Source organism: Triturus cristatus, chromosome 10 (assembly GCF_964204655.1).
Source record: "Triturus cristatus chromosome 10, aTriCri1.1, whole genome shotgun sequence".
Lineage (NCBI taxonomy): Eukaryota > Metazoa > Chordata > Amphibia > Caudata > Salamandridae > Triturus > Triturus cristatus.
This window is the reverse complement of record NC_140593.1, coordinates 916434493-916459739: the sequence shown is the minus strand read 5'-3', so window position 1 is coordinate 916459739 and position 25247 is coordinate 916434493.

Sequence of the window (25247 nt, the reverse complement as noted above, 5' to 3'; positions counted from 1 at the left end):
TTTGCATATATCTGTTATGTAAAAGCAGCCTGAAGGGCAGGACTGCCTTTAAAATGACAGCAGGCAGAGCAGTAGTGCACACCTAAGTGCATTAAGTCTACTGGGCCTCTAAACCTACAGGTCCTATTATATACTAATGACTTACAGCTAGGCTGTCAGTACCAACTGTAATTAACCCCTTCGCTGCCAGGCCTTTTCCCCCTCCTGTGCCAAGCCTTTTTTTGGCTATTTGGGGTAGTGCGCGATGAGGACCCTGTAACCTTTTGACCACATAAGATATCCATGCCAAATTTGCGTCCTTTTCTTCCAACATCATGGGGATTCTAAAGGTACTCAAGGTTTGTGGATTTCCCTGGAGGGGTCACAGAAATGAGCCAAAATACAGCAAAATGTTGTTTTTTTTCGGAAAAATTGGCAAAACTGGCTGCAAATGAAAGCATCTGGGTTTTTCCCTGTAAATGTTATCAAAAAATGGTTTGTGGGGTTGAAATAACCATTTTCCCAGCTTTTAGGGGATACCAGACTTTTGTCAGAAACCCAACATTTTTTACACAGTTTTGGCATTTTTCTGGGACTATTTTTGCTATTTTTTGTGCTTTCGACCTCCTTCCAGTTAATGGTAGAAATGGTAGAAATGGGTACAAAAGCAATAATGGATACTGGAAAGCTATACATTTTAGAGAAGTAGACACAATTCTGAATTCAGCAAGGGGTCATTTGTGTAGATCCATCAAGGTTTCTTTATAGAAACTAACAGTTAAATATCGGATAAATTGAAAATTAATTGAAAAAAACAGCATTACCGGCAACGTTTTCACCTGTAACTTCTTCTAATTATGACAGCTCTTTGAAAGCAATATACCGTTACATCCACTGGACATTACTGGTTGCGGGGATATATAGGACTTGTAGACAAGAACCCGACGAACCCAGAGCCAAAAACTGAGCAGCAACTTGCAATGTTTTTTTGTTATTTACCGGGTATATAGTAATTATTCTGTAAAAATGTGTACATGGAAAAATCGGTATGAAAGACACCTATGTATTTCTGAAATGGGAACAAAATATAGAGTTTAGAAACAGTAGATATTTGCACATTTCCGAAATTGGGAATACTCATACTAGCATGAGAATTATCAGTCATTTTTTAGAATGACTTCTTTTTTACACAATGTCTTTCATTTGGAAGGCAGAAATGCATCGAAAGTCAATAGGTAATAACAGTTCCTTTACAAATCTGAATTACCCTAAGTCTCCCGATAAAAATGGTACCTCACTTGTGTGGGTAGGCATAGTGCGGCACCATTTTTACCGGGAGACCCGGGGGAACGCTGGGTGGTGGGAAATTTGAGTGAGCCCGGTGATGCCACAACTTTCCCATACAAAAATGTGTGAAAAAAGTGATTTTTTTCAGCTAAAATTGAGGTTTGCAGGGGATTCTGGGTAAGGAAACGTTGGGGGATCCATGCAAGCCATACCTCCCTGGAAGCCCCCAGGTGTCTAGTTTTTGCAAATGTATGGGTTTGGTAGGTTTCCCTAGATGGCCGCCGAGCAGCGGGCCAAAAACCCAAGTGACCCCCCTTGCAAAACCAGGTGGTTTTGAGATAGGCAATTTTGATGTCGCCTCACTACGTTTTGGGCCCTTGCCTGTCGCGGGTACTTGGGCCTCCCACACAAGTGAGGCACCATTTTTACTGGGAGACCCGGGGGAACGCTGGGTGGTGGGAAATTTGAGTTAGCCCGGTGCTGCCACAACTTTCCCACACAAAAATGTGTGAAAAAAGTGATTTTTTCAGCTAAAATTGAGGTTTGCAGGGGATTCTGGTTAAGGAAACGTTGGGGGATCCACGCAAGCCATACCTCCCTGGAAGCCCCCGGATGTCTAGTTTTCAGAAATGTATGGGTTTGGTAGGTTTCCCTAGATGGCCGCCGAGCACGGGCCAAAAAGACAGTTGACCCCCTTGCAAAACCAGATCGTTTTGACATAATTAGTTGTTTGTTTCTACAGCGTGAGAATTTCGGCACAATATTGCAAGGAAAATGTGAAAGACATTTGGTTCACCGATGCCCTCAAACACTCAAAGAAATCCTGCTGAACTCTTGAAAAAACCTGGCGCCACGAGCGGACGACAGAAAACATGACAGCCCTCAAGAACGCCACTCGCAATCACCACCAGCTGATCCGCACCACCAAAAGGACATCGTTCAAAGAGCGGCTGGACAACAACACCCACAACAGCAAGGAACTCTTCAACATCATAAAAGAGCTCTCCAACCCCAGCACCAGCACCAGCAACAACGACATCACACCATCGCAAGACCTTTGCAACTCCCTCGCCACGTTCTTCAACAGCAAGATCGCAGACATACACAACAGCTTTGACACCCAGACTCCGCCTCCGATCACCGAACCAATGACCCCAACCACCACCCTCAACACCTGGACCCCGATCAGCATGGAAGACACCACCCACGTCATGAACACCATCCACTCTGGCTCTCCCTCTGACCCATGCCCCCATCACATCTACAACAAAGCAGACACCATCATCGCACCCCACCTCCAGAACGTCATTAACAACTCCTTCACATCAGCCACCTTCCCAGAGAGCTGGGAGCACGCAGAAATCAACGCCCTTCTGAAGAAACCCACAGCTGACCCTAAGGACCTCAAAAACTTCTGCCCCATCTCTCTTCTTCCCTTCCCGGCAAAAGTCATCGAGAAGATCGTCAACAAACAGCTGACTGCATTCCTCGAGGCAAACAACTCGCTCGACCCATCCCAGTCCGGATTTCAAGCCAACCACAGCACCGAGACCGCCCTCATCGCAGCCACTGATGACATCAGGTCCCTGTTGGACAAAGGGGAAACAACCGCCCTCATCCTCCTAGACCTCTCAGCCGCATTTGATACCATCTGCCACTGCACCCTATTAACCCACCTCTACAACACTGGGATCCAAGGAAGAGCACTCGACTGGATCACCTCGTTCCTCTCCAACAGAACCCAGAGAGTCCGCCTCTTGCCGTTCCGCTCCGTAGCCACCAAGATCATCTGCGGCGTACCCCAAGGCTCCTCGCTCAGCCCAACCCTCTTCAACATCTACATGAGCCCCCTCGCTGCCATCGCACCCAAACACAACCTCAACATCATCTCCTACGCCGACAAGACCCAGCTGATACTCTCCCTCACCAAAGACCCTGCCACCGCCAAGACTAACCTTCAGGAAGGAATGAAACACGTCACGGAATGGATGAAGCTCAGCCGTCTGAACAAGACGGAGGGCCTCATCCTCGGACAAACCCCATCCGCCTGGGATGACTCATGGTGGCCCGCAGCGCTGGGCACCGCACCTACACCCACGGATCACGCACGCAACCTAGGATTCATCCTGGACTCCTCCCTCACGATGACCAAACAAGTCAACGCCATCTCATCCTCATGCTTCAACACCCTGCGCATGCTCCGTAAGATATTCCGGTGGATCCCCACCGAAACCAGAAAAACAGTCACCCAGGCCCTCGTCACCAGCCGACTGGACTACGGGAACGCCCTATACGCAGGAACCACAGCCAAACTTCAGAAACAACTTCAGCGCATACAGAACGCCTCCGCACGACTCATCCTCAACATCCCTCGCCACAGCCACATATCTGCCCACCTGAGAAACCTGCACTGGCTCCCCGTCAGAAAGAGGATCACGTTCAGGCTCCTCACCCACGCACAAAGCGCTCCACAACACGGGCCCCAAATACCTCAACACCCGCCTCTCATTCTACACTCCTACCCATCAGCTCTGCTCCGCCAGCCTCGCTCTCGCCACCGTCCCACGGATTCGCAGAACCACCACCGGGGGAAGATCTTTCTCCTACCTGACAGCCAAGACATGGAACTCCCTCCCCGCACACCTACGGCTGACACAGGACCATCTCACCTTCAGGAAACACCTCAAGACCTGGCTTTTCGAGCAGTAGCGCCACCCCAGCGCCTTGAGACCTTCGCGGGTGAGTAGTGCGCTCTATGAATGTATTGATTGATTGATTGAGGTTTGCAGGACAATGTGGATAAAATAACTTTTTGGAATTCACAAGAGAGACAACACCATGAACTCCCATGGGTTTACGACAATATCTACAGTTGGTGGGTTATTCTTACATGGAACATACACCTTGGCAGAGAAACTAAAAAGACAAAGATTCCTGCACAGCCATCTATTCCTCAAACACACACACATACTGGTTGGATTTGGCATGAGGGTGAGTGATGGTTCGGTATATTAAATTTAATTAACAAGAGATTTCACAAAAATGAAATGCACTGTCAATAATTAAATGGACAAAAAACTGAACCAATAACTCGCAGCTCGTGAGCTGTAAAGCCACAGCAATGCACCAACCGCTTTACAGGCCATTCACATACCTTTCATACATGATACACACAAGACCATTTACACCACCAGGCACAAAACCAACACATCACAACATTCACAAAAAGGGACAAGGTACACCCTGCTTCAGGTAGACAAAAAAGACAAATACTGCACAGCCATCTAATCCTAAAGCACACACACATACTGGTTGGATTTGGCACGAGGGTGAGTAATGGTTCAGTATATACAATTGTATTAGCAAGTGATTTCACAAAAATGAAATGCACTATTAATAATTGAAAGGACAAGAAACTGAACCATTGACTCACAGCTCGTGAGCTGTAAAGCCACGACAAGGCACCAACCTCTTTACAGGCCATTCATACACCTTTCATACGTGTGACACATACAAAACATTCATGCCGCCAGCCGCGGGCCCATCACATTACAACACTCGCACCAGCAGACAGCGCCATTCAAGGGCCCATCACTTCCACACGCCCACATTCCTGACACAGCAACTACACAAACTGATGGATTGCGTGGAGTGGCGCTCAGCTAGCAGTGTGTGTAGTGACCAGCAGCAAGTCACTACTGACACACCGCCAGCCGAGCGCCAGTCCACGCACACCTCCAGCCAAGCGCCAGTCCACGCACACCACCAGCCAAGCACCAGTCCACGCACATCTCCAGCCAAGCACCAGTCCACGCACACCTCCAGCCAAGCGCCACTCCACGCACACCGCCAGCCAAGTGCCACTCCACGCACACCACCAGCCAAGCGCCAGAACACACACACCACCAGCCAAGCGCCAGTCCACGCACACCTCCAGCCAAGCGCCAACCTACACACACCACCATCACATTTAGGATTTTATATACAATAAAACACAAACAAATTGCAAATAGATACAAATCTTCTAACACAAAATCTGAAACTAAATACATTGCACTAATACCAACCTTGAAACAGAAAAGAATACAGACCAGGCAGGTCACTTTACCACTCATGGAAGCTCCCAAAATGTATTTTGCGTGTGGTACGCTCTAAAACAAGCAGGCATACACAGCCCAGGGTTAGAAGGACACCCGGGACAGAAATAACGAGACTCCTTCCGCTTATCTCTTCGGCAACAGACTCTACAACTCCTAGTGGGAAAATCTTTTGAAGGTGTGGGAGGGATGTAACCAGGAAAGTGGCAATCTTTCAAACGAGCCACATCCTCCACCACTCCAAATCTAGGAACACTTGCCTGTTCCACAACAACAAGGCTAGCTATAACAGAGTGCTGAAACTGAAGAAATGTCAACTTTGACGCAGGAGAACACTCCTTGAACACAATAGAAGCATTGAAATTTGCTAATTCGAAGAAATGGATGGCCAACTTCTTATACCAAACATAAACCTTCCGAATCGCAGAGTAAGGTTCCAACCTCTGATCTACTCTGTCAACACCACCCATGTGCTTATTGTGGTCTAGAAGGCACACAGGTTTGCACACTTCAGCAACCTGACCCCAAACAGCCACAGGTGAAGTACTCTCATCATGGATGGTAGTCAGCATGTACACATCCCTCCTGTCCACAAATTTTACAGCTAGTAGTTCATCACTACGCAAGGAACTGCACTGCCCCCTCTGAAGTTTTTTGCAAACAATCTCTTTCGGATAACCTTTACGGTTAGAGCGGATTGTGCCACATGCAAAAGTGTCCACTTTATACAATTCCTTAAATAATTGCACAGCAGTATAGAAGTTATCAAGGTACAAATGGTGGCCTCTGTTAACAGCAAGATCCCACACAATTTTCTCTGAAACTCCAAAAGTGGACAGACAACCTGGGGGGTCAATAGTAAAATCTCTACCAGTGTACACACGAAAATTAAAAACATATCCTGTCCTACTCTCAGACAAAATATACAGCTTAATTCCATAGTGTGCCCTCTTGCTAGGGATGTACTGCCTAAAAACCAAACGGCCCTTGAACAAGACCAAAGACTCATCAATAGATATTTCTTTCCCTGGAGTATAGATCTCAGAAAATCGATGTGTGTGCTTTAGGATTAGATGGCTGTGCAGTATTTGTCTTTTTTGTCTACCTGAAGCAGGGTGTACCTTGTCCCTTTTTGTGAATGTTGTGATCGATCTACAAAGTGATCAAGAACGGGCCGAATCTTAAAAAGACGGTCACAGTCAGGGTGATCTCGTGGCAACGCCATAGAATTATCAACAAAATGCAGCATACGTAGCAAAAGTAAATACCGATTACGAGTCATAACTGCAGGAAATATGTCAGTTGCCAACAAGGGGCTAGTAGACCAATATGAAACCAAGGTTGGCTTCCTTACTACACCCATCAATAAAGTCAAACCCAAAAACTTCTTAATCTCTTCCAGATATGTGGGAGTCCACCGGGTAGCTCTAGACTGGGGCCTTAGTTTGTCACTGTTGTCCCTCAAAAACTGTTCAGCATACAAATTCGTCTGCTCAACAATCTCACCCAAAAATACATCATCCATAAACAACTGAAAAAACTGTATCGGTAAAAAGTGTTCACAATCCACTCTACACCCTGCATCACCGCTAAAGGCAGGCAACACCGGCTGCACCCTGTTTGGATCAACCCAAAGTCCAGCACTTCCAGTAGGAAGCCTAGCAGCCTCAGACTGCAATCCAGATGCCTCTTGCACCATCGGCACAGCAGTTTCCTCCTCTAAGACAGGCACTTCGTCCGCACTGAGGGTTGCTTCACCCACACCAAGAGTACCTTCATCTGCACTAAGAGTACCTTCATCATCTGATGATTCCATGTGGAGAGAAAACTCACTGCCAGAATCTTCCCCTCCCTCCTCTCCCTCAGACGCACTGTCAGTCTCATAATCATGCTCAGAGGAACATTCAAGAAGCATACCAACCACCTGTTGAGAAACATTCTACGGCTAGCCATAATGCTTATTAATAAAGGTAACTTGTCAAACAAGTCAACAACAACAAACACTTTGTAAAATAAGTAATAAACAAAAAGCACCTTTATCAAAAACACATATATACTCCAAATATATACTCCAAAACAATACCACTCACTTGCCAGAGGCAGCGAAACTTCTCACCACCACCTACTCTGCACAGACACAGTATGGATCAACAATATCCCACTAAAAAAGAAAGAGAAAAGAAATTACACATAAGACTATGCAAAACACATCACAAAGAATTTCATGCTCAAACCACTAACTAAATATGCTGCCATTATGACATCACTTATAAAAAAATTCATTCAAACATTACAATATTACTCATTTGGAGTAAATAAAAAAAAAAAATTCTTACCAAAAAAATGCAACAACCACTGGCGAAACCGGAAACAGGAATCAAAAGCTTTAGACTAGAATAAAAAGGAGAAAAAAACATTAATGTCACATATGCATATAATGCTCTAGACCATCACGTACTGCGCAAAATGTATTGCTTGAACCTCCCACTTTCAAGAAGGAAAGATTGATGGCCCAATCCTTTACAGGCAACGCGGCGAGAATCTGGAACTCAGCCTCAGCTCCGGACCACCCCCTCTTCCCAGTCCTTCAAAACTGACCTCAAAGTTCTCCTGCAAAGACACCTCCTAACTTAATTCACGCCGTCTCTATTGTCTGAAGGAAGTCTTTACATTATAGGAAATTCTGTTCTCCATGCCTATAGAAGTGCCTTCCCAGTGTGTTCCTTTGTTTTGAGTGTCTGCCAGTTATTGCACTTTTATACCTCTACTTGTACTTTGTACTCTTTTGTAACTTTCATACATGTCACTTTTCCTCTTGTAACGTATTGTTTGCTACCTCTTGTATTTTGTTTGCTTTTGATACATGCACAATTACCACCATTGCCTCATGTAACGTAACGTTTGCTCTTGTTTTCTGAGTGTCTGCCATTTATTGCAGTATTTTACCTCTACTTGTATTTTGTACTCTTTTGTAACATGCACACATCACTTTTTTCTCTTGTAACGTATCGTCTGCTACCTCTTTGATTTTGTTTGCACTTTAAAATATTAAAAAAATAATGTGGCCATAAGGGGAGCGGCCCTTGCCTTAGGTGCCGCTCCCACAAACAACCCCAAACCTAAAAAAAAAAAAACCCTGGCACTAGTGGCCATTCCTGCTGCACAGGAATGCATAAAAGAGACATCAGGGCAGAGGCGTAGCTAGAGCTTGTGGCGCCCGGGGCTATCTCTCAGATTGCCGCCCCTGGGGAGGGGGGGGGTTTGCTGGGGAAAAAGGACGGCGTCCACTTGAAAGAGGTCCGAGAGACACGTAGTATCACCGCTAATAGTTACCTCGATCATGCAAGTTACATGCACATACATGACACGGTCCAAGGCTACACAGTTGAATACACCGGTGACTGGCAGTACAAAAGAGAACACACAGACTGCATGATCTATCTGGGGACTCAGAAAAACCGCATGTGACATCCATCAGAGAGCTGCGTGAATAATTACCTGGTAATCCCCTCCGCACAATGCAAACATGCACATACATGACACTGTTCAGGGGTCCATCATCTACAGCTGACATTAAATGACCATTCATCATGGTCCCCCCATTAAAGCAGTGCTGTAGGAAGGTGGAATCTGACTAATGGTTGCCCCCAACTTTTTGCCTGGTATTTGAGTGGCTTTTGACTAGTCTGGCTGGGATCCTGCTATCCAGGACCCCAACCTATCTGCATTCTCCTTAAAACTGATGTGAGTACCCTAGGTACAAACCAATTGGATGCTGAGGATGCCCTGACATTCCCTTGTAGATGGTACCCTAGGTACCCAGGGCATGGGTCCCTCAGTAGGCCTACCAGGGCTGCAGCACTTATTGTGCCACCCTGGGACAGCCATACAAACTGACACCACCAGACCACTACTGTAGTCTGGGTAAGGTGGTGCTAGCACCCCTTACAGGGATATAGGTACCCTATATCCCACCCCATTACAACACATATACTCTCATAGGTCACCCCTATAGCAGGCCTTGCTAATCCTACAAGGCAGGGTGCTGAGGTATGTGTGAGGGGGGACCCCTACCTGAGTAGGGCCTCTCTGCAACCTTCGTAAAATCATTGCTGGGTCGTTTGTAGTGTAGCCATACCATATACTCTTAACCGCATTATAAGTCTATCGCGATAGCGTGATAACTTGAGAATGGCTACACAGAACCATATCGTGTTTGGTGTCAAACATGTAGGAATCCTACCCCCAGTCCAGCCATGGGCATGAGGACACGATTCCCCCCTGCTAGAGGGGCGATATGGGAAAAGCAGCAGAATTTAGACACCAATTTAAAAGTGCACACGTAGTACAAAATGGCTACTACCCGCCACCTACGCGACTCTGGCTGGCTGTTGCTGGAGAAAATCCCAGCCTCGCCAGCTGGACAATAGGGCTCCTGTGGCCGGGAGGTGCTAGCATCTCCCCAGACAGGATATGTGAATTGGAACTGGGTGGGTGCACCATATGTTGCCTTTCAGAGTTGCACGTGGGCAGCTACAGTGCCTACATTCTGCATACACCGCCTGGAACCGGTTCAGGGGCATCCTGCCCATCGCCCAGGCGGGAAGCACACAAAGGGGAGAGGGTGTAGCCACCCTTTCCCACCTCACCTCCCATTGGTGGACACTACTCTGGACACTCCCCTAATCTTGGGGATAAAAATGAATAACGTGGCCCCAGAGCCTCAGATTAATCTTGGAATTCACAGACTTGACCTTCGACAAGCTGCTGCCCAGCTGACTGAAGAAATCTCCCTTGGGGTAAAGGAGTTACCCCCCTGCTTGGCAGGCACCTGAAACACTGCAAGTGACCCAGTTGGAACTTTGCTGCTCCTATGGACTTCGTCGACTTCCAGCAACCTCGAGGTGGGTTTCCTCAGCATCCCAGAGGCCAGTGAGCGTGCACAGCAAGTCTGAGTACCGTGGAACGCGTGGGTGCCGAGATTCCCTATACCCCAGGACACCAGTCACCTCTTGCATAGCACACGACCCTGACCAGTGGGGAAGTTGTGCTTTGGCCCATTTTTGAGCCAACTACCAAGCAGTATTTGTGCTAAAGATCAGCGCCCTAGCCCCCTCCGGTGGCCCGTGGGCTCCCTTTTACGCACTCCATTTTGCTGCCTTCCATGGTCCCTTGTCTCTCGACTTGTGGGCCCGAGCGGAGGACAATCTCAACATTTAAGAGTTCCCCTGGTTGCTCCAGGCCTGCTCTACAGTCTCCCCAAAGGAGACCTCTCACAGACTTCGTGGGTCTGCACCAGTAGCTGATTTGTTTGTCTTGCGTGGGTTGCGGTTGCCAAGGCTTAGTGGATCCAATTCAGACACTAACACCGCAGCAACCCTCATCCAACGTGGGACAGCCGTCCTCCTGAAGCTGGCTTTCCTTGAAGCCTCCCGGAGCCCGTGGCTGCAGATCCAAGCTACACATCTCTCCACTTGAAGCACCCGACATTGAAGGGCTCTTTCCTTTGAGCTCCCTGGTCACTGTGCCGTGACCCAGACTCTGTCCCCTCTGCTTTCAGGTTCTTCTCTGCAAGATCTATAATTTCAATCTTCACGGCATCATCGACACTTTTGGCTAGCAGCAGTTTTGTACATTTTCCCATTGAAAATCAGCCCGCGACCCGACATCGAAAACGACCTATGCACCCGGCTTCCCTGGGGCAGGTAACAGTGGTACCTCGGTACTCTCGTGGTAGTGGGCTCCTCAAAAGCTTAACTCTAAAGTTTTGACTTTGAACTCTTGCTAGAAGGGACTTTAATCTGTTTAAATCAAACCGCGACATTCTCCATGGGCTTTAATAGAGATCCCGATAGCAGCTATTTCCACTGCACGCGCCTCCCGTGGGTCCCCTTCCTCATAACCTGGGGTGGATTCTTAAGGGGCCAGCGATCCTAAATGCCCTAGGCATTGTCTGTAGAATTGTCGTGGTTCTTATACCACTTTTTTAATATATGGTTTGGTCCCCCCCTGGGGCCCTATGATTCCAGTGCTATTTATTGTATCTATCAATGCTTGTTTGAATTGTAACTTTGCCTCAGCCTCATAAAGAGACTTGTGGGATTCTGTTTAGAATAAATACATATATTTTATATATATACACCTGTGTGGGATTCTCTTTCATTTGGTCATTCAAGAGGTTATCTATGGTAAAACAATAAGCTTAACACTCCTTCAAGACTTAGCCTGAAGGCTGCTCTCCACAGCTACCACTAGGATAGCTTTCTTTAAAGGTTGTCTTAAACCTAACATCATTAAGAGTCGAATTGGACTGGTGCAAGGAGTCCCCTATAACTAGGAGACAGCATATGCCAGGCCAACTTCTCACAAGTGCACTTTGTGATCTGCATGGTACATGCTCTTTGCAGCAGGCACATTAACCCTCTGTGCTACCTTTCCAGGAGTCAACCCTTCCGCTAGACAAAACTCCATCTCTCTCTAGGAAGCACATTAATCACCTAAGTTATCATGACATTTTAATTGTTTCTGAAAATTGCTGGAGGCCAGGAAGGAGGTAGCAAGTTTTTTTCGAACCATAATATACTTGCAAACACTACGCACCCACCTGAAATAGGTACCCAGTGAGGTCACACCGTTCGCATCGCCCTAACCTGCTCAAGGTTCATGTGACCTCTGTGACAGAGTCACAGCGACTGGATCACTGTTGCTCTAGGGTGTGCGGCTTCGTAGGCCTGCCCGCAAGACTGGAATTGAACTTCAGTATGGATTGTGGTGGACAGGCCTTCAAGGTAACCCACAATTGACAGCACTAGGGTACACCTGCTTGTGCCAAGACATCAAGCCTTCTAAGGTCTAGTGGGGCCTTCTAAGGTCTAGCATGGGAATGTGCTCCCTCAGTACAGTGGTCTGGTGGACTGGTCATGAAGGCTGAACCCGGTTCCCCAGTTCCAAATTCGACAGCTCTGGCCATAGTGCCACATCCTCTCCCCCAATGCACACCATACTTCCCCACTGAGAGAAACCCGCACTGCCTTCAGCTATAACCTAATTGTGCCCGCTATAAACACTTGGATGTGGCTCAATTCAAATTATGCACTTGATAAGAGTAATATGCTGCCTAAAAAAAAAAAAAAATCAACCACTCATAGGGAATGCAAGATTAAGTAAAGCATGTGAAATGTAAGCAGAAACAACATGGTTACCTTAACGATCTCTCACTCACTATTCAGAAATCAGTGAGTGGTTTTACCTGAAAAGTTATGGACATGACTAGAGGGCCCTGAAGGGCACCGTTTCAATGTCCATTGCTTATATCCTTACAAAAAAGTAAGCAGTATGGTATAAAAAGACCACATCCATAAACACAGAGCCATGGTACACATTGTGTTTTCCAATCCACCCATCAACCACCTGGGAACAACAATGCTGTTCAAAGAAAGACGAGAAATGAAAGTAGCGCTTCACTGGCAAACTCTGTAACGTGATGCTGATGTATTTGGAAAAAACAATCTGGCCACTTTTCAACCCCTCTGTCTTGCTTTATTTAGTTATGTATTTATTTACCTTCTATTTCTCTCCATCCTGCTGCACTTTGGCATTTATATAAGGTGCACAGTCAAAGAGTGCATACGAATGTGTAATGTAAATACGGTGCAATGTAAAGCGCTCCAATACCTTCGGGTCGAGTTTGCGCTATATACATATGCAACCAAAAATACATTCACAGCTATTGCATTCCGAGTCCCCGGGCCGTTAAAACACGAATACCCCCTCCCCAGCCCCAAAACTCACCTCTTTCTTCTCCGTGGCGCAGGAAGCAAATGGCGTCATTGATGACGCGGGGGTGGGGGGCGGGGGGGAGGCAGGGGAAGGTCTTCCCCTGCCTTCCCAGGAAAAAAAAAAAAAGATGAACCACTCACGGGGGGAGCGCCCCAGCGCTTCCCCCGTGGGTGGGTGTCATGACAAGCTGGACTCGTCATGGGCACATCGCGACTGTGCTCCATGATGAGTCCAGTTCGTCATGGGCACAAAACGGGTTAAACCTAATTACCATGTACCTTATAATCACAGCACTGGCCTTGGTTCTGGTAAGCGGAGCCCAGAGCACAATCAGAGTCAGTTATCACCAGTATCCATCAAAATCGGGGATGATCAGGGCAAAAGGAATGAATTTCTCACTCATACATTCAGACATGTGTACACATATACATACATGTGTATTGCAAGAGCCAGAGACAATAAGTACCATGGCCAATCCGTGACCATCAAAAGAGTAATTGAAGTGAAGTAGCAGGGAATGACATGGAAGTAAAATGGAACGTTTGTGAGCATAAGGAACATTTTTCCTTCACAAGTTTTTACATCCAAACTCTTGAAACAATTCCACTTTGAAGTAAAACACAGTATATCAGGCAGTAATGTAGCATCGAGTAAACTTAGAAAACAGAAAAGTAGATTTTATAATATGTAGGATAATGTCCTTGAATAAGACATAGAACATGGTGACACATTAATATAACTTGAAACGTGCACCACAGCCTTTTAAGTCTAAGATCTTAATAATAACCTGTCTCCCTCCCTCCCATCATCATTACAATGACACCTAATAGAGAGATAACTCATGATTAAAAGACACCTCCAACAGCACATATATAAGGACCTCTGCACTCCTCACTTCTCTATTCATGACATGAAGCAGCATATAGTATTACAAATTTACCAGATCTGGGGACAATGCCTAAACATACATTTCATGTAGCAACTCTACTAATCACAAGGCCCATTAACTTCTTTGTAGTGACTACTGAGAGTATGATATAGGTGTAGGACAGCACTGATACAAATGGAAAACACAACACTACAATTTGTGTTTAATTACACTGTGGGACAAAGAATCTGAGAGTAGAACTCATACATCTGTAGAGCAAAGCATTCATGTGGTAGAGATAGATACATTCATTCACATGGAACTGAGATTTAGAAGGCATCTGTGTCACTGGAACCAACTGTACCCGGCTGATGAGCCCATATCAAGGGCAACACTGGTCCTGGGTTCTATGTTTTCTGGTTCAGGAAGGACCTGGCTTGGCAGTTCGGGCTCAACTGTTCACATTGGATCAGGGTCAAGGCTGATTTGCATATAGCTGGGACCAACCTGAGGTGGCATGGTGTGCAAAATAATTTGGGATGCGGCCAGTGTAATTACCAGTGGCTGAGATTAATCCAAGCATTCCATTCATCACTTTTTTCATTCTTTAGTAAGTGTGATATGAAGAAGAGACACTTCTATACACATCCCCCAAGGTGCACACTAGGTAAGGTAAACACTCTGCACCCATGTGTATTTATCTTTCACCCAAAGGACACACGGGATGTGTGCACTTTCACAGTTAAATACATCACAATAAAGAATGAGTGTTTTAGAGAAACGCCCAACTGTAATGTTTAAAATCACTGAAGCCTAAGAAAAACTGTAACTAAGTGTGTTTATACAGTATTTCAGTTTTACATATTGCACAGCAATGTTGTTAGTGGAATGGATGTTCATCTGAATATAAAATATTTATTGCTAGTGCTGTTTAAAATGTATAGCAGAATAAAAAGCTATGGGAGGAAACGTAATGATCAGTGATCACAATATTCCTCCTACACCTTTCATTTAATATTTTGAATATTTTTTTGCATTTGTAATTATTCATGCTTGCACTGCCTGGATTTAAGGAGTGGTTTGCAAATCAATGAAAAATATGCTGTTTGTTTGAAAAACTCTAACATGAGCATTCTTTATACAGTTTGTCTAAAATTAGTTGGAAATTAAATGAGACTGGCTTTTACATAGTTCTTTGAAATTAGCATTTCAATTGCTGCTACAGAAAGGCCTAATGAGTCTTTGAAGGGATTGAACACTCACAAATATTGTAGGTGTTGGTACCAGAATGTAAATGTCCTCTCCTATCTGTTTTCCGTACATAGCCTTTGTATAATGATACTCTTCACAGCAGGGCAGCCTCCTGCCTAAAGCACACAAAATGAAGTGTGAGGTCTCCAAATTTGCCTGTGATCAGAAAAGACATAAGGTCGGGGCTCATCTAAAGGGTTCTTGGTACCTTGGACAAACAGACTTTGTCAGTCCCAAAGCATCCCTTACCCTTTCACAGTGTTTCATGAAGTTTAATCAATGGCCCCTTGCTAACAAAGCCTTTATTTAATTTCTAAAGGGAGCCCAGTCACCATCCTTCTCACCCCAGTGTCTGGATCCCCATACCTCCAGCCACATGAAGGCAGGAAGTACTTTCAGTTGTCTATGGAAGTTGTCCTTTACCTCCATTTTGTACATTCTATAACCAGGGGAAACCAAAGGGATCACACGTTGCTTTTTATAGTTAATACTGTGAATCAAATGTGAAGATAAACATCACTTGACATCCACTTCTGGATCTGCAGAAACTCCTTTTCAATGTTAGCATTATTTACCCATGTATCACCTCAAATTTCTATGATCATAGGGTTATTTCTTTCCTTCTATCATAGACCAAGGCACTTGATATTTTCCAATATACGCATCCGTCTTTACTTAATGCTTCCAAAACCTGTACTAATCACCTGACTTTGCTAAAAGAGTGATCTGGTGGTAGCCTTGCACTAGACAGACTGTTTGCCTGTTTCTAGTGCCTATCTAGAGTACCTAATATATCACTATCTTCACATACAAAGTATGTTGTTTCTTTCTACAGTCGTCAAATTGCATGCTATTTCAAATGCAACCTTTATGTTTATAAATCCCGCATGAAAAATTAACCTTCGCCTAAAACCTTTGATTATCGCTTCTCTTTTTCAAATGGCCCTCTCCCTCCATCCTCTGCATGTTCCTCTTCCTCTCTCTCTCTCTCAACACAACCTTCTCAAAGTCACATGCATGTTTCCCTTAGGGCGAGATGTATGACCCATTTTTGCATGCGCAAACGGGCTTGCAACCCGTTTGCACATGCAAAAATATCAGTGGGCCATGTCCAAACCCTATTTAGCGAGTCGCAATACATTTCCAACTTGCTAAATAGGGTTTGCGAGTCGCTATTAGGAAGGGGCGTCCCAAGGGCGTCCCTTCCTAATAGCGACTATCTACCCTACGTAAAGAATGTTTGGCGCCCACAATTGCGGTTGCAAAACACTCGCATTTTACAGCCCTCTTCAAGAGGGTGTTTAAGCACTCGCAAAAGGGAAGGGGTCTCTATGGGACCCATTTCCCTTTGTGAATGCAGGGGAAAATATTTTTAGGGGCAGGCAGTGGGTAAAGAAAACAGACTACATTTAAACAAGCATTTGCAATGCATTAGGTCTCGCATTTACGCGAGTTTGAGCTATTGACATTGCAAATAACAATGCCTATTGGCATTGTCATTTACAATGCCAATAGCTTTAACTCGTGTAACTGCGACACCTATTGCATTGCAAATGCTTGTTCTGCATTGCTGTAGTAAATGACTCAACATTTTCCCCATAGGTTAAAAGCGGAAGGAGGGAATAGTTGTTGACGCAGGTGCCTTCATATTTTGTAATGTTTACCTGTGTGTGTGTGTGCTAAAACGATGCCATCCACTGCTGAAGGTGAGTATCTTGTGATGTTGACAAGCTCTCCATTTTGCTTGTGTTCCGACTCTTTGGTGTGTGCTCTTCGTGGCTAGCAAAACCCGTGTGTTTTTTTGTTTTGCTTTCTGGGGTAGATTTTTCGTAAGTAAAAATTGCATTTTGAATCGTTTCTGTGCATGTTTGCTGTTTTGAAACTGAATAACATTGGTGACATTTGTTTTTGGAGGGGAAAGAAGCGTGTTCAACATGCACTTGAAGACTTTGAGTTTACCGGGCCGTGTCTGAAAAGCTTTTGAGGAAAAACGTGTTCTCATTTAAAACAAAGGTCATTATCACAGCATGCCGACAGGCGCCCCACGCTGCGGACCTATAATTAACTCAGCAGGTCTTCCGGAGAGGAGCACTTAACGCGCAAATGCTGTTCATGTGAAGCGCGTTCACAGACAGCAATCAGAACACTCTGCGCGTGCCCCATCACAACACTCTGCGTGTGCCCCAGTCGCAGGCCCTCATGGTGAGGCGGTCTCTCACGCTGATGCCTTGGCCAAGAAGGTTGGGAAGTCCACGGCCAGAGGAGTGAGTGAGCAGCAAGGTATTATACACATTGTACATAGGAGTTTCTCATTGCGCTCAATGTGTGCTGTGTGTGACAAAAAGCGAGAGGATGAGTTCGAGGCCATGGAGTTGTTCTTCGTGATCTGAATCTCTCGATGTATCCCTGGACTTGTATAGTCCTGCGGTGTTGTCTCGTGCCTGAAATTCCCTTCCCTGTGCTCTGTCCTCCTAAAGGGAAGTTACACAAGTAGGTATGCCAAGCAGGAGTGTGTGTGTGTGTGTGTATAGCGCTGAAGCCATCTTTCAGTTTTTTCTGCATTGCTGTAGTAAATGACTCAACATTTTCCCCATAGGTTAAAAGCGGAAGGAGGGAATAGTTGTTGACGCAGGTGCCTTCATATTTTGTAATGTTTACCTGTGTGTGTGTGTGTGTGTGTGCTAAAACGATGCCATCCACTGCTGAAGGTGAAGATCTTGTGATGTTGACAAGCTCTCCATTTTGCTTGTGTTCCGACTCTTTGGTTTGTGCTCTTCGTGGTTAGCAAAACCCGTGTGTTTTTTTGTTTTGCTTTCTGGGGTAGATTTTTCGTAAGTAAAAATTGCATTTTGAATCGTTTCTGTGCATGTTTGCTGTTTTGAAACTGAATAACATTGGTGACATTTGTTTTTGGAGGGGAAAGAAGCGTGTTCAACATGCACTTGAAGACTTTGAGTTTACAGGGCCGTGTCTGAAAAGCATTTGAGGAAAACGTGTTCTCATTTAAAACAAAGGTCATTATCACAGCATGCCGACAGGCGCCCCACGCTGCGGACCTATAATTAACTCAGCAGGTCTTCCGGAGAGGAGCACTTAACGCGCGAATGCTGTTCATGTGAAGCGCGTTCACAGACAGCAATCACAAAACTCTGCGCGTGCCCCAGTCTGTCTCCCTTGAGAGGCATCTCGGCGACAATAGGTCTCGAGAGCGAGACCTAAAAAAGAAAAGACGGCTTTATTCAAAAGCAGTTCCAGACATAGAGGTCTGCTGAGCTCAGCAGACCACCATCCCTGAGAGTGCCAGCCATTCCCTATAGGGCCGCAAATTGCGAGTGCCTCATGAATATTGATGAGGCATGCAATTTGCGACCCCATTGGGAATCGCAAACAGTGTCTCTAACACTGGTATACATTGGCATTAGCGACTTGCAAATTGTGACTCGCAAATTTTTCCCAATTTGCGAGACGCTAATGCCAATGGTTGTAAATCTGGCCCAAAGTGTCTGTGATTGTATTTTTGAAGAGTGCCCATAACTCATCACAAAAGATCACAATCTCTCCTGCAACCTAATAGTTAGTCTTCTCAAACTTGTCTACTAAGCCGCCAACCATCGAATCACTGACAAAATATCAAAACAACAAATATCGACTTACAGAATTATCAAAAATGTGATATCATTTACAAAAATATCGAGTCCCTTTACTTAATTTAAAAAGTCACTAATATCTTACACATAAATATCGACGTCAAAAATATCTAATCTAACATATATCGAAAACTAAAATATCTGAATCAAAAATATCATGACATAACTAACCATACATAGACTATGACAAAAATATCAAAGTCAAATATGTCAACTATATAAATAAGTAACAGTAAAAATTATGAAAAACACAAAACATACAACAAAAAATATATCCTACAATAATAACTACAATATATAAATAAAATATAACACTCTACTTAACCATACTAATACATTTAAAATATATCAACATAAATCTCCTGTAAAGTATGCATTATACATATTTGCATACCACTTACACACATCACATATTTATATTTACTAACAATGGGCCCGATTCAGAAAACTAATCGGTGACAAAATTCCAAATGTACAACTTTTTGTATTCACAGAAGACACTTACTAGTTTTTGGTATTCACAGAAATCACTTACGTCTCCTATCTTTACATCCGCACTCGGCCTGGAATTTCCGTATTCGGGGCGAAACTTCCGCGCCCGGGCCGGAAATCACACATTTAGCCCTGAATTTCCGCACCTGGGCTGGAATCTCCCCACCCAGGCCGAAATCTTCTCCTTTGGGCTAGATGATAATTTTCATCAATGCTAAACACCTGTCCAAGTGCTTACTATCCCCCCACATGCATCAGATGAAGTCAATTAACAACAAATGCAACACCAGCACCACAAACCACATAAAAGCAGCACACATTCAAGGAACAGGATTGGCCACAGAGAGTTCCTGTTTTTATTTGCTGCGCATCGCTTCTGGAGAATGTACCAACTGAGGAGGAAGAAAAACTTCACAAATGAGGAGACCACCATAATTGTGGAGTTCATTGTGAGGCACCACAAACAGCTATATGGTCTCCCTCCTTACTGCACCAGTCGCACACAGAAGGCAGCTCTATGACAGCATTGGGGAAGGATGTGCGCATAGTCTGTGACATCAAGAAGTGGCAGGACAAAAATGAAGGTGAAGGAGAAGTACTCCAGGATTGAGTTGGCCAGAATTCTCCCTGGCCAGCAATCAGTAACCTGCCTCTGTCTCACCACACTTGAGGAGGATGTCCTCACTAAAATCCACCCCCACATGCTCTGTGGGCTGCCTGTGAGTGATGTTCGCAAAGTGGTACCAGGTAAATGTGATGACAAGAATAAGTATATAAAATGACTGTCTGTGTTGCATCCTCATTGTGATTAACAAAGTTGTCCAAAGTTGATATAAATATATAGTCCGTCAGAGGCTCATGTGTTTCCCTCTGTTTGTTGCACCACAATTCCCAGAATCCTTTGGATTAGAAATGGCAAATCCCATTCCCACTATTGAAAATATGGGCCCAGTACTGCTGCCATATATAGATGACACTGTTAAGTATCAATGGATCAAGTGCCCCTTCCAGTTATCCTGATAGAGCCAGATCAGTCAAGAACGTCAAGGGGGTGGTGCAGTGCGAAGGAAATTCTACAGACGACAGAAAAGGGAAATTAAAAAACAATCATCCAAAAAATAACTCACCTTGTGCTTGCTGCATCACCTAGCACAAGGTGAGAGAATCCTTATTTTGAGACATTTCTTTCCACTATTCCATTGTCTGTTTCTCACCCTGACCTGCCATTAAACCAATGCCCCACTGCTCCTACATGCAACAGCCGAGGCAGTACTTCACAATACTGTTAGCATGCTCAAAATATGAGGAAATATGAGACAAGTTACGTGTACATTTTCGATTTGCTTACTTTTCTCTCTTCTCACCTATTGACACATTCAGCCAGAGTACAGACGACCACAGTAGCAGAGGTCCCTACATCTTCTGGGAGGAAACAACATCATCCAGCGCAAGGCATACCACCCTCACTAACTGGTAAGTGAAACTGGTCAGGAGATGGTCAAAATGAATACATTGTCAGCAGACAACAGAGGGACTAAAAGGGCTTGAATCTCAAAGCTACCGGAGATGAAAACCTAACGTTAAAACTATTGGAATACTTAAAGGACATTTACCTTTATCAAATGACATTTGTGAATAGTAAAAGAAAAAAAATCAAGATATCTAGGCTCATCATGCCTTTGTGATTTGGGAACATTACATGTATTCCGTCAGCAGTTCCAGAACTGTGAACTCAATCCTGAAATTGAGTGCCAGAACAAGTCAAAAAGGAGTCTCCACTAGATTGTAATTGTTTTTGTAGACAAAATCTAGAAATCCAATGTTAACAAAAAGAACAATGATGAACAAGAAGTGAGATTCAATTGTCAGGAGTATTGAGAATGAGTGCAGTTTGCAAATCAGAATGTTCAATACATGAAATTCTCCATTCAACCCAGCTGGTCATATTTGTTCATATCGGATAGCATGATTTTTGGCCATAAACGAAACACGATAATAGACCTCACTTTAGGAATTGTTGTGGTGTCAATTTGATACATTGTTTCTAGGCAGTGGAGCCATTATAAGTGTGTATAAATGTGGGATCACTTATGATATTTCTTGCCACACATGTCTGCAATGGTAGTGAAAGAAAGGAATATCCTTTGGACAAGGCAAATTTTATACGAACAATAATCTCTACACGCATTACATTAGAATCCAATCAATCCCTTTTCCACATTCATTCGTCCATACTGAGGAAGATTGAAATACATATAATCAGCAGATAAACAATACAAAATCAATATTAAAAAATTACAAATTAATTTATTAATTGTTCAAGATACAGTTAAAAAAGGGACAAAAAAATCAATGAACATGATTTTTCATAATATTCATTAAGAGCAGTCCTAAAGATATCTAACTACACAATCCGTAAATACGGGCGACGGTGAACGAGTACAAACCATAAAATACCAGGTTCCATGCCCCATGTACTGTTACCAAGGATGTGTAAATCTTTTAAGGACATATTGTATTTATCTGTGTTTTGACTCTCGTTTTTCTATTGTTTTGATTCTTTATTATTGATATCAGCGTTTGTTTTTTATTTAGGATTGATGTTAATGAATATTGTGAAAAATCATGTTCATTGATTTTTTGTCCCTTTTTTAACTGTATCTTGAACAATTAATAAATTAATTTGTATTTTTTTTTATTTTTTTTTTAAACAACATTTATTTGACTGCAAAGAGTTACAGACATGGGCCTACAACAACTTGGGCCGGCCGCTAATTAGTACGAGAAGAATTAGTTCACCGTTATACAGACATGTCAATCAAAGATCCCGTTAGTCCATCTGCACTCTGAGTGAAGGCAGCGGTTGCAGTAAAATAACAGTATTAAGACGGTTTCATCTTTTAATTTAACACTTATAAACATTTCACACATACAAGGCAATAAGAATTAGAAGTGTCAGTACGTGCTCCCCGGGGTAAGAAAGTCCACTCTATATAGCAATCATGAATGGTCTGTGACAGAGGAGGGGGGGGGCCTGGGAGTAGAGAAATAGTCAAACTGTAACATACTCATAACATAGCAAATTAGGAATGTTCAGCTAGGGGGACAAAGGAACATCCAATACTATTGCAAGAGGAGGGGCGCAGATGTCTCCGCGATAAGAATTCCACGGACTCCACACCTTAGTCCATTTCCTAGGCTTGCCTCTCGCCACATACACCGTCTTTTCTCTAAACATGCACCAGTCCATATTCTCCTTCCATACCGAGACCGTGGGTGACCTCTGAGAACCCCATAACTGTGCGATGTCACGTTTAGCCACCATATTCCCCAAAGCCGCCCACTGCGTCTGGGCCACATCATAATCATTTGGCTCCCACGCGTTCAGCAGACACCTTCTAGCGTCCGGTAACAGAGCAACATGTGTGACCTCTTCCATTACCGCATGCACCCAATTCCAAAAGCGAGCCACCTCAGGACATTCCCATATGACGTGAAGGAAAGTACCCAGCGAACCACAGCAATGCTTACACAGTCCATCCACGGAAAGACCCATGCGCATCAGGCGGGGTCCAGTGACATACACTCTATGGAGTATCTTCAATTGTACGAACCGAAGGCGGGCCGGAATTGCCACCTCCCGCGGGGAGGCCACCGCCGATACCCAGTCCTCATCGTCTAGTTCCAAACCATCAGCTACCCAGACCTCCCTCAGGTGGGTCAACAGGTCCGCCCGCTCGTTTATAAGCTTTTTATAAATCAAGGAGATTGTGCTGTCAGGCACGTAACCATCCAGCACCCTGTCCTCCAATGGGGAATGTTCCGGGATAGCAGTACCATCAGGGAAAACCGAGCACAAAGCATGGCGGACCTGAGCATACCGGAAGTACTCCCTGTCGTTCAGCTTATATTCCACTTTCAGCATTTCAAACGTTTTAAACTTTCCTTTCACCCAAAGATCACTCACCTTACATTTGTCAATCATATCACATTTCTCAAATCCTTTTGTTTTCCACAAACAGCCCAGCCTTTCTGAAGCGGAGTCGCTCGAGTCAGGCGGTCCTTCCATCCCATCGCGGCATTCGCCGCATGCCAGACACGCACTGCTATCTTTCTTGGTCCTGTCAACTGCACACCGGGAGACTTCGAATAAAGTGCCCTATAGTAATCCCCACCAGGCAATAACAGTTTATCCATCTCAAACGCCGGGTTCAGGGCCGGTCCGTACATCCCGTGATTCACCTCCGCCAATTGGGACGCCCAATAATAACGCTTGATATCGGGGAGCGCAATAGCCCCATCATACCAAGGGAGTGTCAATTTTGTAAGAGCGATTCGCGATCGCCCGTCCCAGAACAATTGCCTCTGCAAACTCTCCACCTCACGGAAATAGCGGGCCGGTATAACGTCAAGCGTGTTTTGTAGTGCATACAGGAATCGCGGTAGCGACATCATTTTAAACAACGCCGCACGTCCGAGCGGCGAAAGCGGAAGCCGTCGCCAACCCGAAACGTCGGCTTTTAGTCGCTGAAGTGGGGGGAGCAAGTTCCGCTCATAACGGGCCACAGGGTCTAATGTTATGAAGACTCCCAAGTATTTAAACCCCGACTGCGAAATCTGGATAGGGCAGCCACACAGGAGGGGAGGAGCATCACCTGAGAGAACGTAGACACATGACTTAGTCCAGTTAATGACCAAGCCGGAGTTACGACCAAATGAGGTTAGAACATCAACTAATACAAGTAAAGACTGCCGGGGAGATGTGAGGTACAGGAGAATGTCATCCGCATACAGAGAGATGCGGTCCTCAAATTCAGGCGTCCACCTAATGCCCCGCAATGAGGGCTCCCATCGTAGCCAGGCAGCCAGAGGTTCCAAGGCAAGTGCGAAGAGAAGAGGCGACAACGGACAACCCTGCCGCGTGCCTCTTCCCAACACAAAGGGTGTCGACACTCTGCCATTCACCACCACCTGAGCCAGTCGTTCATCATACAACAACTTCACCCAACCGATAAACCCGGGACCAAAACCAAATTTCGCGAGCGCCGCCCAAAGATACGGCCATTCTAGAGTATCAAAGGCCATTGTCGCATCCAGAGATGCCGAAATGGCCAGCTCACGTATGTACGCCGCTCTGGCGAGCACTCCATGGAGAAACCTCAGGTTCAGAGCCTTGTTACGGTGAGGTATGAAACCAGACTGATCCGGATGGATCAAGTCGCCAACGACCCTAACCAGACGATTAGCTAAAACCTTAGCCAGAATTTTGGGCTCAGCGTTTAACAGTGAGATGGGTCTATAAGAGATGCATCGATCCTGCGCCTTCCCCTCCTTGTGAATCACGACTATTGTAGCAAGACGCTGATCATAGGGGAGGGAGCCCACTTCTCGTGCTTCAAGAAACATTTCGCGTAGATGAGGCGCCATCTTGTCCAGGCGCAGTTTATACAGTTCGATGGGAAGGCCATTAGGACCCATGGCCTTGCCGGAAGCGACCGAGCGAATGGCCAAAGCAATCTCATCAGGCGACAACGTCGCAACCATCAGTATCCTATCCTCCTCCGACAAAGACGGCAATACAATATCTCTCAGCAATAGATGAGAGTCATCTTCAGGGCAATCCGAGACTGGAGAATATACTTCGCGGAAATAATCTGCGAAACATTCAACAATTCCCACAGGGTCAGTCACACGCACGCCATCCGCTCTCTCAATTACCGGTACCACTCGACTCGCTCTCTCTTTCTTGTCCAGCCATGCAATCAACTTTGCAGCCTTATCCCCCACATCGTATAAGCGCCCTTGTTGTTCTCTACTCATCACTTTGGCGGCGTTGGTGACCAACGC